Below are 14,778 nucleotides of genomic sequence, written 5' to 3'. Positions count from 1 at the left end.
ACTAGCCATCCTCGGGAAGAGTCACTCGGTTCCTACAAGAAATCACCTTTGGAAAGAACTGTGGCATCAAGAAAACCAAATGCTTATTATCAACAAAAGAAAGAAAAACATAGTGTTTACACTACCAAAACAAACAAAATTATAGATTACTACTAAATGCATCAGACCACTAAAGTTAAACAAAATAAATCATCCAATTATTACATCCCGGTGTCATAAAATATATCAATCTAATATTAAATTCTCCACCTCCCTCCAAATAAAAGGAAGCACTGTCCCCAATGCTTAGCAAAAAAAGATCACAGAGTAGTGAGGGGCGAAGAAGCTCCCTAAGGGTCCTCAAACTGAGCAGCTGGATCCTCAAGAGAAGGCTGATCTGGGTGAGGTTTAGGTAGGGTCCAGTAGCTTGTTAAATGGCAAGTTGTTGTCCTCAGCTATCATAGTCACCTCTGCTCGGAGTGAGTCAACTGACTTCTTGATGGCCTATGTATTTCTCATCTTCTTCACCTGCTTGGTCAACCACTCAATCATTACACCATGTTGTACCAGTGTATCCATAATCACCTTCTGGTTGTCCAAGACCTTGGTGAGCTTCATGTCAATGTCAGAAGGGTCCGACTGTGTAGATGGCTGCCTAGCAACTGTATTATATATCTCGCATAACTTTGAAATAGCTGTCTGCATTTACTTGTTAAGGCTCACTGGCGGTTGAGAGACCCACAAAGTAGACAGTGTGCCCGTAGGCAAAAGCACCAGCCTCAGAGCTTGTATAGGCAGTGAAGTAGGGGCTGATGGTGACTTAGGAACAACAGATTTGGCATTGCTATAATGCTCAGCTGAAGTAGAAGGAATTTCAAAGGGACCAGGAGCTACTACTATCGGCTCATCAGACTGGCTAGTAGTAATGGAAGGGCTGACTGCTCTTCTTCGGGTTTCTTAGGTCTTGCAACTTGTATAGATCAAAGAGATAAGTTGGCTTGACCTTCGTATCAAATGGATGGATTCCACCTTAGAGTCTGTCAAGTACTTAGTGATGGTGCTGGGATAGGGATAGGTAGTGTTACCCTGATGTGCCACAGAGAGATATTGGCAGACATCTGAGCACCCACATTGATTGGTACTCGACCATGATAAAAGTTACCAACACTGCTCTAGCCAGCGGCAAATTTTTCTCATTTAGGCATGGGTCAAGTCTAGTACACACAAAAGTCTGCCACCCTTTTGCCTCGAAACTTAGAGTATGGCAGAGGATTGGCACTCCAGCACCTATCCAAGGGGGTGTAGGCCTAGGTGCAAGAATCTCTACGAGCCATGGTCTGACCTCATCGTTCTCAGCCAACTTGGCCAAATACTCTTTCAGCTCCATATCTTCAAGTCTGAAGTAGGTGTTCAGTGTGCGTTGATCAAATTTTTTACTTGAAGGTTGCGCACTTTGGTAACCTTCGTCCCTTTAAGAATATGTGCCATGGTGGCGTACAATTCCCGGACAAGGTGTTCCTTGACATCTACCAGCTTCATTGTAAACTACATCCACTCGTTCATCTTTTTAAACTGCTCCAAAACTACCAGATTGTATTTGTCTAAATCCTTGATACGTAATTGCCTTTCATGAGCAAGGGATCTTTCCTACCACAACATTTAGAAGTGTTTATAGGCCCGGAGGGTCAAAAATTGGTCTTTCCAAACCATCTTCTTCGTTGTTCGCACAATGCCATCTCTTGAAACCGTTCCCTCTATTCCGTCATCTGGGGCATCATCAGAATTCGAGTCCTGAGCAGCTATATTTGACTCATGGCTGGTGTTAGGTGAGCCCTGGCAGGTGCTTTGTGATGTAGAAGGTACAACGTCTTTATTGGGGTTCCTTTGGATGACTCTCATATTCCTTTTGATCGCACCATTATCTGTGTATGTACAAGGAGAGTTGTTAGTTGGTATACAAGTTGCAAAGCAATTAAGAGTCATGTTAGCATTTGAGGACATAAGAGAAGAAGTAAGGTTTCTAGTTGTAACATACAGTAGACAAGGGTTAAAGTGTGATCCGCACAATTTCAAGTGCGGTCCCCAAAGAGGAAGTGTGGTCCGCACAATTCTAAGTGCGGCTGCACTCCTACACAGAAGCATCAAGTCCTCAAATATGAGTCTTTGATGGACAGTGCAGACCTGCATCTACGGCCGCAGATATCCAATTGCGATCTGCATAATTATTTTTGCGGTTCGCAATTGAGTAAAAGTATTGAGGTCTTCGGAGAAGAAGTTCTCTGATTGACAATGCGGACCTGCATCTGCAGCCATAAAATTTTAACTTCGGTCCACACAAATATAGTGCGACCACATAATCAGGGCACCAATCAAGTTACTAAACTCTAAAGTTTGCGGACTGCACAATTTCAAGTGCGGTCCGCATAATCAAGAGCAATGGCGGATGTCAGGCATTTTTACCTAGGGTATGTGTAATTATGTGTTCAATCCTTATGGGTAATATGGTAAAGGTATAATAATCAACAACCCAAACCTATCTAAGCATGCTTTTATAAATACCCAATGTTAAACTACCCCACATAGACACAGTTAAAGGATGTAATCACACATGGCCTAAATAGAAGATAAAAATCAAAAATAAATTCAAAAAGAGAAATAACAAGATTAAAGTGATGCATACTAGATTGTGCTAGTGTAATAAGATCAAATTGAGTGTGGGTGGTTGTTTGTGATCAAGAAGTGCAAACAAATAGTTCCTTCGTATGGTAAAGGGGAGACTACTGTTCTATTTTTACTCACACTAGGGTAAGGGTGAAAGAGGGCAAGTGCGGATGTAGAATTCCCAAAGCGGTCCGCACTCTGTTACCTGGGCAGTGGAGAGCATGCAATTGTGCAGTCTGCATTATTTCAAGTGCGGTCGCATGTTTGTCAACCTAGTTTCAGTGATTTCTCTGAGAGTGCTATTCTGTGATCGAAAAATATTTTGGTACTCCACAAAGTTAGCTTTGCACTGTTGGAAGAAAAGTTCAGAGGACCTTAAATTTAACACCTGAGCAGATCCTTGCAAATGCGGTCCCTGGGTAAAATTTGTGACTGCGAGAAATTTTTTGTGGTCTGCATTCCCTTTCTATAACCGCACTAATAAAAGTGCGGTCCACATTTTCCCACGTAGGACACATCTTCAGCCATCATATCAATAATTAACACTGATCACTGGACCACACTTCAAATCAAGCTAAAACAGCCATCTAACTATAATAGATGAAGGAAAATAACTTGGGTTGCCTCCCATAAAGCGCTTTATTTAACTTCGTGGTACGATGCAATGTCATATCATCCTCAATTGAACTAAAGTACCACCACCACATGGCTCTCACCAACTGTTTGCAAGTAGTACTTCACTCGGTGACCATTGACTCGAAATATTTTATTGTTCTTGTTCTTCAAGTCCAAAGCGCCAAAGGGTATCATACTAACAATTTTGAATGAACCACTCCACTTTGACTTGAGCTTCCCGGGAAACATTCTCAACCTTAAGTTGAACAACAACACTAGAACAATAGGCCTCGAACTCCCTGTTCCAAATATACTTGTCATGAAGGTATTTCATCTTTTGTTTGCAGAAGGACGAACTCTTATATGCATGGTGTCGGAATTTATCCAATTCATTCAAATGTGAAACCCTCAAGTTTGCGGCTAAACAATCAAGATGCAATTTTTTCAAAGCCCCTATTACCTTGTGGTCTATCCACCAGAAAATGACAAGCTTTTCCGAACACCAACCAGTATGGAGCCATTCCGATAGGTGTTTTGTAAGCCATTTTATATGCCTATAGAGCATTATCAATCTTCTTATACCAATCCTTCTGATATGCATTCACCGTTGTGGACAAAATACTCTTTATCTCACGGTTGAAAACTTCTACTTGACCACTTGGTTGTGGACGATAGGTAGTTGTCACTTTATGAGTGACACTATACTTGCCAAGTAAAGTGTCAAAAGTCTTGTTGAAAAATGTGACCCTCCATCACTTATGATTGCCCGTGGAGTCCCAAACTTTGTAAAAATGTTCCTCTTCAAGAAAGCCACCACACTTCTAGCTTCATTATTTGGTAAAGAAACGACTTCAACCTATTTAGACACATAATCCACCACGATTAAAATGTAATTATTTCCACAAAAACTCACAAAAGGACCCATAAAGTTAATATCCTAAACATCAAAGATATCAATCTCCAAGATGGTTGTAATGGGCATCTCATGTTTCTTTGAAATTCCATCGGCCCTTTGACATTCATCACATATTTTCACCAACTCATTTGCATCTTTGTAGAGAGTAGGCTAATAGAAATCACAACTTAGGACTTTATCCGCCGTTCATGCTCCACCATGGGGAGAAAACTGACAAGCTCAATATCATTTTGCTCTTCCTCCGACACACACCTTCTAATCACCCCATCCGTGCAAATCTGGAAAAAGTATGGTTCATCCAATAGTAGTCTTCACAATCCCTCTAGATCTTCTTTCTTTGGTTTGATGGGAACTCATCCGGAATGATACCACTCACAAGAAAATTTTCCAAATCCGCGAACCATGGTACCTCTTTCTTTGAAAGTGCAAAGATTTGCTCATCGGGGAAAGAGTCATTGATTTCAAGGCCATCATGTGGCCTCCCCTCCTCTTACAAATAAGACAAATGGTCTGCCACTTGATTTTCACTTCCCTTCTTGTCTTGAATATCAATATCAAACTCTTGTAACAAAAGCACTCATCTCATCAACCGTGCTTTAGATTCCTTTTTGCTCATAAGATAGCGAAGCGCCGCATGATTCGTGTGAACAATAACTTTGGCACCCATCAAGTTTAAGCGGAACTTCTCAATAGAAAATACAATAGCAAGGAGCTCCTGCTCCGTAACTGTTAATTGACTTGGGAACTATTTATGGTCTTACTAGAATAGTAGACTGGATGAAATACTTTGTTGATATGAATCCCAAAAACAACCCCAACCGCTACATCACTTGCATCACACATGAGCTCGAACGACAAACTCAAATTTGGAGATGTAATGATAGGAGTAGTTGTCAACTTGAGGTTCAATTGTTCAAAAGCTCTCATACAATCATCATTTAAATGAAACTTGGCAACCTTCTCAAGGAGTTTGCACAAAGGTTTCACTACTTTAGAAAAATCTTTGATAAATTGCCGGTAGAATCCCGCATGGACCAAGAAACTCCTCATACCCTTCACCGAGGTAGGGGTGGAAGCTTAGAAATAACTTCAATCTTGGCATTATCCACTTTAATACCATTTTTTTGAAATATTATGGCCAAGGACGATGCATTCCTCAACCATGAAATGACATTTCTCCCAATTGAGTACCAAATTTGTTTTCTCATATCTAGCCAACATCTTGTCTAAATTAGCAAGACAATTATCAAATGAATACCCAACTACCGAACAATCATCCATGAAGACTTCAAGGTAGTCTTCCACCATGTCCGCGAAGATAGCCATCATGTACCGTTAAAAAGTTTTGGGTGCATTGCACAATCCAAAAGGCATCCATTTGAAAGCAAAAGTACCATATGGACATGTAAAGGTAATTTTCTCTTGATCGTTCAGAGCAATGAGAGTTTCTTGTAGCCCGAGTAACCATCAAGAATGTAATAAAAGGCACGGCCGAGCAACCTATTAAGCATTTGATCCGTGAAAGGGCGAGGAAACTGATCCTTTATTTTGACTTTATTGAGCTTACGATAATCCATACAACCTCTCTAACCGGTGACCGTTCTTGTAGGAATCAACTCATTTTTATCATTGTTAACAACCGTCGTTCCCCCTTCTTTAGGACACATTGGGCTAGAGAAGTCCATGAACTATTGGAAATGGAGTTGACAGCCCCGCTATACAACTATTTGATAATATCCTTTTTGACCACCTCTTGCATAGCTTCCTTGAGGCTTCTTTGATGTTCAATGGACGGTTTAGCACCATCCTCCAATTTGATCTTATGCATGCAAAAGGCGAGGCTTATACCCCGAATATCCGCCAAGGTCCATGATAAGTAGGGGTTTTGAACGCTTATTTTCTCTCTTTCACTTGCATTTTAGCTCAAAAATGCTTAAAGGTATTCCTGGGAACTAATAAAATGTGCTTTCATGCAGTAATATTGGGAAACGAGCCAAAAAGTCAAAATTAACTCATAAAGGAGTAAAAAATAGACAAGGACCAAAACAAGGCAAAAAGGCCCACTGTGCGAACCACACAATACTGTGTGCGGCTGCAGAACAATGAACCATCACTGTCAGATGTCCTTCAGAGTATGCAGACCGCACAATTATTATGTGGCCACAAAAGAGGAGATTCAGAGAGTTAGTTTTTGGGCAGGCTGAAGATATGCGGACTGCACCATAATTGTTCGGCCGCAGGATAACAAGTGCGGCCGCACTCATAATTGTGCGGTCCGCAGAAGAGAAGAATCAGAGAGCCATGTTCCAGTCCAATTTCAAGTGTGCGGCCGCACTCAGAATTATGCGGTCCGTATCCAACTTTTATGCGACCACAGAAGTCCCAGTTGACCAGCTAAGCTCAGAATGCGGACAACACACAGAATTGTGCGGCCGCACAACCTTCGCAAGGGCATTTTTGTCAGATATTTTCAGCTTAGTATAAATAGAACTTTTTGTCATGTTTAGGAAAAGTTTTGTTTTGGGAAAGCACCTGAGCCATTTTTCTTTACTGTTTTGAGTAATATTGTACTAGATTAGCTTCTAAACATTAGATTTTCTTTCCCTAATAAAATATTATGCATTCTATCTTAATTTCTTCTTGTATTTCTTCATTTTTCATGAGTAGCTAAATTTCTAGCTAGGGTTGTGGCCCAACCCTAGTGTGGGTACTTAATGGGTGTTTGATTTAGGACTTGTTTGTGATTGGGTTAGTGATATTTAGCCTAGTTCTTGCTTTAATTCAAGAATTAATGGTTGCAAACATTGATTCATGCCTAATTGACTTAGTCTCTACTGGAGAAAGAGAGACTAAGTCTAGGAAAACTTGGCTAATAAGAAATTAGGTTGAACTCAAGAAATTGATAGCCCCAATTAAAATGGCTGAATCTAGAGATAGTAAGACCCGACTTGAGCATTCATCACTTATTTTGTGCAATACCCATTTGGACTTGAGAAAGCCAAATTGGGAAAAATCATTCAAACTACCGAGAAGTATAGAGTGGGTAATTGCGTGTGATTACTATATTACAACCCCGACCAATCAAACTTGCCCTAGAGTTTACAACCCATTAGGTAACTACCTAGGTGGAAGTCACGACCCTAGATCTTTTATCATTTAGAAAACAACCAAAACCAAAAATATTGTCTTCTAGTTTTATAATTGCAATCAATAGTTTAAAGTAGAAATAGAAACAACAAATAAGAATGTGGAAGTGTAATCTTGCATATCATACAATTACACTAAATATATACCTTTTCTTACATTAACTCCCTGAGGATTCGACCCCGACTTGCATTGGGTTTTATTATTGCTTCGACCGCCTCACTACCAATATTTGTGGTGTGAGTTTGGGCGACATCACTTTTTTGGCACCGTTGCCGGGGAGTTAAACGGATTTAGCTATATATCTAGGTTTTTGTGCGATTTGTCTTCTTTTCCTTCCTAGTCACTAATTTTATTTTTGAATTGCTTATAGGTACGAGAATGGCTCTCAACAACGAGCCCATTGGTAATTTGCCATTGGGGGAGGAAGTGGACGATAATAAAGGAGATGAGGTTCTTCCCGAACCTCAAGCAAATAGGCGAGGCTGACCGCGGCAGCGCACCGGGTGTTGTCGAACGAGGGTTATGCAAGTGCTATAGTCCCGCCCCGCATTAGGGCGGGAAACTTCCAAATCACCAACGTGATGCTTAAACTACTTGAGCAACAGGGATTCTTCACCGGGGCTCCAAATCAAAATGCATACAAGCATCTCAAGGGGTTCATCGATACTTGTTGGGGGAGCAAGCAAACCAATGTTTCTGAGGACGTGCTGAGGTTGAGGCTATTTCCCTTTTCTTTATGGGGAAAAGCATTGGACTGGCTAGAGAGATTACCCAATCATTCCATTCATAAATGGGATGAGTTGGCCGAAAAATTCATTGCCAAATTCTTCTCTCCGTGGCACATGGCTACACTACGGGATGCAATTCTAGCATTCAAGAAAGAGCCCCATAAGCCATTGCACGAGATTTGGGAAAGATATCGTACCATGGTTAAAGAGTGCCCGAATAATGATATAATCGAGGTCATGATCCAACAAACCTTCTACAGGGGGATCAACACAACAAATCAATGTGTGGTAAATCAACTCGCCGGCGGGAACTTCATGAACACACCTTATGCTGAAGCTTGTGAAATTTTGCATGAGATGGCAGATACCTCATCAGCATGACAAAGTAGGGCCAATATTCCGCAAGGTGACCCCAATATCATTCACCTACACAAGGAACTACATGATCATGGGCAAGCTATCGCAGAGTTAACAACCACAATGAACCAATTGGAAAAAGCTCAGCTGCAACAAGTTCAAGGGCCGAAATAAGTGAATGAAGACGACAAAAAGGTCAACAAGGGAAAAGCCGTCCGAAACAATTCATGCAAGATGATAATGGGTATGACCAAGGTGATTCGTATAATGAGCAAGAAGAAGAAGTGAAATACGTCAACAATTATCAAGGTCAAAGAAATAATTCTCAAAATCAACAACAATGGAGATCACAAGGAAATCAAGAAAATTGGAACAACCAAGGCCACCAAGGAAATTGGAATGGTGGCAACAACAATCAAGGCAATTGGGGAAATAACAATAATCAAGGAAATTGGAATAATCAAGGAAACCAAGGCAATAACAACAACCGGGGGTCGAGTTTTCAAAGGCCCCTGATGTTCCAACAACTGAGCAATCCACCTCCATATCCTTCTCAAGGACCGGGCTCTTCTAACAATGAGATGATATGGATTGAAAATATGTTCAAACAAATGATGGAGAAAAATGCCGACTCCGATGCTCAATTAGCCTCCCACAACACTTCAATCCGCAATTTGGAGGTTAAACTTGGCCAAATCTCACAAGCATTGAACACTCGTCCTAAGAGGTCACTACCAAGTGATACAGTGGTGAACCTAAAGGGTGGGAATAATACGGGACATGCTATGGCCATTACTACGATAAGTGGAAAAGGTGGAGATGAAACCACCTCAAAACAAATAAGAATTGTGGATGATGATGTTGTGGTTCAAGAAGATGAAATTCCAAGCAATGTGGTTCAAGCTAATGATGAAGTGAGAATTGATATTGATGAAAATGTGGAGGAGACGCAAGAAGAGGTGAACCCGTCTAGGGAGCACGTGATTGACATACTGTAACCGGTAGTTCCAAAAGCTAAGGCACCAATGCCAAGGCCTCCTCCTCCATACCCTCAAAGGCTTGCAAAGCAAAATAGTGAGAACCAATTCAAAATGTTTATTGACATGATGAAGAGTTTGTCTATCAATATACCATTGGTTGAGGCATTGGAACAAATGCCGGGTTATGCAAAGTTCATGAAGGACTTGGTCACCAAGAAGAGGTCGATGAATTGTGAAACTATCAAGATGACACATCAAGTGAGTGCTATTCTGCACTCAATGGCTCCGAAATTAGAAGATTCGGGTGCTTCCACAATCTCTTGCACTATAGGGAGCGCCGACTTTGCCAAAGCTTTATGTGATTTGGGGGCAAGTATCAACTTGATGCCCCTACTCTGTGTTCAAAACTTTGGGAATTGGGCAAACAAAACTCACATCTATGAGGTTTCAAATGTCGGATCAGACTATGAAGAGGTAATTAGGAATTATTTATGATGTGTTAGTCCATGTTGATAAATTCATCATTCCAGCAGACTTTGTGATCCTTGATTGTGAGGTTGACTACGAGGTACCTATTATCTTGGGTAGACCTTTCCTTGCTATGGGGAAGGCTCTTGTTGATGTGGAAGCTGGTGAGCTCACTTTATGGATAGGTGATGAAAAGGTGGTTTTCCATGTGTGCAAATTGATGAGGCAACCAAATAGCAACGAAGTTTGTTCATTCATGGATTTAGTGACCGGAGTAATTGTTGATGATCCTAGTGCCTCAATAAATGTTGTGGCTAATTTGGAAGCCGTATTTCTCAACCTTGATGATGATGAGAAGAAAGAAGGCTATGTGGAGTGTGTGAATGCATTGCAAAGGATGGGGTCGTATACTTATGAGCCCCGCAAGCTATCTTTTGATCTTGAAAACCGGAAGACTCCTCCAACAAAGCCCTCAATCAAGGAGCCTCCTACTTTGGAGTTAAAGCCATTGCCTTCGTATCTCAGGTATGAATTCCTTGGCCCTTCTTCTACTTTACCGGTTATCCTTTCTTCTTATTTGACTAACATGCAGGTAGAGTCCACATTGGAGGTGCTACAAAGGAGGAAAAGAGAAATCGGATGGACCTTGGCGGATATCTGGGGCATAAGCCTCGCCTTTTGCATGCACAAGATTATATTGGAGAAGGGTGCCAAACCCTCCGTTGAACATCAAAGGAGGCTAAATGAAGCAATGCAAGAGGTGGTAAAGAAGGAGATCATAAAGTGGTTGGATTTCGGGGTTGTTAACCACATTTCTGATAGCTCATGGACTTCTCCGGTGTAATGTGTTCCAAAGAAAAGGGGCATAACTGTGATAACAAATGACAAGAATGAATTGATCCCCAGAAGAACTGTCACCGGGTGGAGAGTGTGCATGGACTATAGGAAGCTCAACAAAGTCACTCGGAAAGATCATTTTCTGCTTCCATTTCTTGATCAAATGTTGGATAGGTCGGTCGGACGTGCTTTTTATTGCTTCCCGGATGGATACTCCGGCTACAATCAGATTCTTATTGCTCCTGAGGACCAAGAGAAGACCACTTTCACTTGTCCATATGGTACCTTTGCATTCTCGAGGATTCCATTTGGGTTATGTAATGCACTGATAACTTTTCAACGGTATATGCTGGCTATTTTCACCGATATGATGGAAGATATTCTTGAGGTCTTCATGGATGATTTCTCCATCGTTGGGAATTCTTTTGATGATTTCTTGAACAACTTGGACAAGGTATTGGCAAGATGTGAGGAAACTAACTTGGTTTTGAATTGGGAGAAATGTCACTTCATGGTCGAGGAAGGCATTGTCCTCGGTCACAAGATTTCAAAGTATGGTATTGAGGTTGATAAAGCCAAAATTGATGTGATCTCCAAACTCCCTCCCCCTACATCCGTGAAGGGAGTGAGGAGCTTCTTTGGTCATGCGGGGTTCTATCACCGATTCATCAAAGATTTTCCAAAGTGGTGAACCCTTTGTGTAAACTTTTGGAGAAGGATTCCAAGTTCCATTTCAATGAAGATTGCATGAAGGCATTCGAGTTGCTTAAGTTCAAGTTGACTACTACTCCTATTATTACCGCACCGGATTGGAGCTTGCCTTTTGAGCTCATGCGTGATGCAAGTGATGTGGCGGTTGGAGCGGTGCTGGGGCAACGTATCAACAAAATCTTCCATCCAATCTATTATGCAAGCAAGACCATGAATGATGCCCAAGTCAACTACACAGTGACCGAAAAAGAGCTCCTTGCTATTGTCTTATTTATGGAGAAGTTACCCCCGTACTTGATGGGCACAAAGGTGATTGTTCACACTGACCACGCGGCGCAAGAAATATTATAAGGCAAGGTTGATGTGGTGGGTGCTTCTATTGCAAGAGTTTGATCTAGAGATTGAAGACCGCAAGGGTAGCGAGTATCAAGTGGCGGGCCACTTGTCCCGATTGGAGGAGGAGGGGAGGCCACATGATATCCTTTAGATCAATGATTCATTTCCCGACGAGCAACTCCTAGCCGTTTCAATGACCGGGATGCCATGGTTCGCCGACTTAGCAAACTATCTTGTGAGTGGCATTGTACCGAATGAGTTCTCTTCAAACCAAAGTAAAAAGATCAAACGGGTTGGCCTTGACCATTATTGGGATGAGCCATATATTTTCCGAATATGTATTGATGGTGTGATCCAACGATGTGTGCCGGAGGAATAACAAATGGGTATTCTTAAGGCTTGCCACTCTTCACCGTATGGTGTAGCAAGAACGACAGCAAAAGTTTTGAGTTATGGATTCTATTGGCCTATTCTCTACAAAGATGATAGTGAGCTTGTCAAGCAGTGTGATGAATGACAAGGGGGGGTCAGATCTCAAAGAAGAATGAAATGCCTCTCACCATCATTTTGAAGATAGATATCTTCGATGTGTGGGGTATTGAATTTATGGGTCCGTTTGTTAGCTCTTGTGGGAACAAATACATTCTAGTTGCGGTGAATGATGTATCTAAATGGGTTTAGTCCATTTCTTTGCCCAACAATGAAGCAAGGAGTGTGTTGGCATTCTTGAAAAAGAACATTTTCATGAGGTTTGGTACCCCAAGAGCCATTATTAGTGAAGGGGGTTTGCATTTATACAACAAGGCTTTTGATACCTTACTCACGAAGTATGGTGTCACTCACAAAGTATCAACCCCCTACCATCCTCAAGAAAGCGGACAAGTTGAAGTCTCCAACCGGGAGATAAAGAGTATTTTGTCAAAGACAGTCAATGCCAACCAGATGGATTGGTCAAGAAAACTTGATGATGCTCTTTGGGCGTATAGAACGGCCTAGAAAACACCGATCGGGATGTCTCCATACCGGTTAGTGTTCGAGAAGGCATGCCATCTTCTTGTAGAACTTGAGCATAAGGCCACGTGAGCTTTGAAGAAGTTGAACCTTGAATGGGATCTCACGGCAAATCTAAGGGTGTCACAATTGCATGATCTTGATGAATTTCGGTATAATGCCTGCACAAGCTCGTCTCTTTACAAGGAGAAGATGAAGTACCTCCATGAAAAGTACATCCACAACAAGGAATTTAAAGAGGGTGATCTTGTGCTATTGTTCAATTCCCGGTTACGGATGTTTCTGGGCAAGTTGAAGTCAAAAATGGAGTGACCCCTTTGAAGTGGTGAATGTAACCCCCTTTGGTGCTCTAGATTTGAAAAATAAGAATGATAAGGTGTTTAGAGTCAATGGGCATCGGGTTAAACATTATATTGGCAAGGTTGATGATGGACACATTGTGGTGGTTCTTCATTTCAAATTATTGGTAATCTGCGTCGTGTCGCGGCATTAGATCAGGCGCTTCTTGCGAGGCAACCCATGTATCGTTTTCTTTTTCTTGTTTTTCTTCTTTGTTAGATAGCTTTGTTTTGTGCTAACTAGTTTGGAAGTGTATGCAGGAATAGGTGTGCATTGTAGGGACTGTGCAAGAACAAATGTCTAAGTGTCACAAAAGTGCAGACTGCACCAGAATTATGTGGACCGCACAATCACTATGCGGCCGCACAACTCTGTGTGCGGTCGCACAACTGGAAGATAAAAAATGCATGGTCTCTGAAGTTTGGCCTGTCAAATTTCCTTAACAATTTGCGGTCACACTTAAAATTGTGCGGTCCGCCCAAATTTTGCAACCGCACTCACTCTTGTGCAGGCTGCAGAAATTCTTCCAAGGTACAGGTAAGGAGTGCGGACCGCACTCAAAATTGTGTGGCTGCACTCAGGTAAGTTTTGGGCCCGACGGGTCAACCTATAAATAGGGTTTTTCATAACTTTTCACACTTTACCTCTCTGAAATCTCAAGCCCTAAGCAAGAACAGTGCATACCCCATTTGCTCTAAATTTTCTCTCATTTCATCAAGTTAGATTCTCACCTGCATCATTCACTACTGGTATGTTCAATCCATGTTAGATTTTTGTTCTTTCTTCTTAATTTGTGTTCTTGTTTTCTTTGATTAGTTTAGTTATTTTTAGGCCTATAAATGTCAAATGTTCTTAATATGTGCTTCAAAATCATGTGGGTAGCTTCGTACGTGTTAATTAGGGATTGGGTAGACCACTAAGCTTGTCAATTAGTGCAAACCATGTCTAAATTGTGAAATATTGCATGAACCCTAGTTTACTGCCAGTTAAATTCAAATTGTGCGGCCGCACACATTTTTTGCGATCCGCAGTCCTTTAACTTAGGGCTTCTGTGTGCTTGAATTATGCGGACCGCACTCAAAACTATGCGGTCCGCAGTGAAATTGGGCGGTCTGCAGCAAAATTATGCGGTCCGCACTGATGAATGATCAGAGAATCCAGTATTCTGAACCTGGGGCTGTGCATCCGCACTCAAAATTGTGATGTCTACACTTTTGGTTGTGCGATCGCACTCACTTTTGTGCGGTCTGCATTTTTGGTTGTGCGGTCGCACTCATTTTTGTGCGGACCGCACTGCCTCTTCTATTTTTCCACAACTAGCCTGCATCTGTCATGGATATATCTATGTCCTATGAACCTGAACTCTAACTGATTCTTATTGTTATGAATTGCAGACGATGGTTAGATCACGTGGCAGAGGGGATACATCAAAAGGGAGGGCAGAACCCTCTCGAGGCCGAGGCAAGAGTAACCAACCACTTGCCATTCAGAGGACCATAGGCAAGAAACCAACCGCCAATAGAGTTCCTGAACCCTCCGAGACCAGTGAGTATCTCCTATATGGGGAAGCTTCTGAGGGTAACTCCGTGCAAGCACTGCCGGAAGCCCAATCACAAAAAATCCCGGGTAGATTCCATTTGGTATATGAGTCATCTTCCGCTGCTAGTTCTTCTGAAGGTTCGGAAGAGGATAG

This window comes from Nicotiana tabacum, chromosome 13, assembly GCF_000715075.1.
Source record: "Nicotiana tabacum cultivar K326 chromosome 13, ASM71507v2, whole genome shotgun sequence".
In the NCBI taxonomy this organism is placed as follows: domain Eukaryota; kingdom Viridiplantae; phylum Streptophyta; class Magnoliopsida; order Solanales; family Solanaceae; genus Nicotiana; species Nicotiana tabacum.
This window is presented reverse-complemented; position numbering follows the sequence as displayed.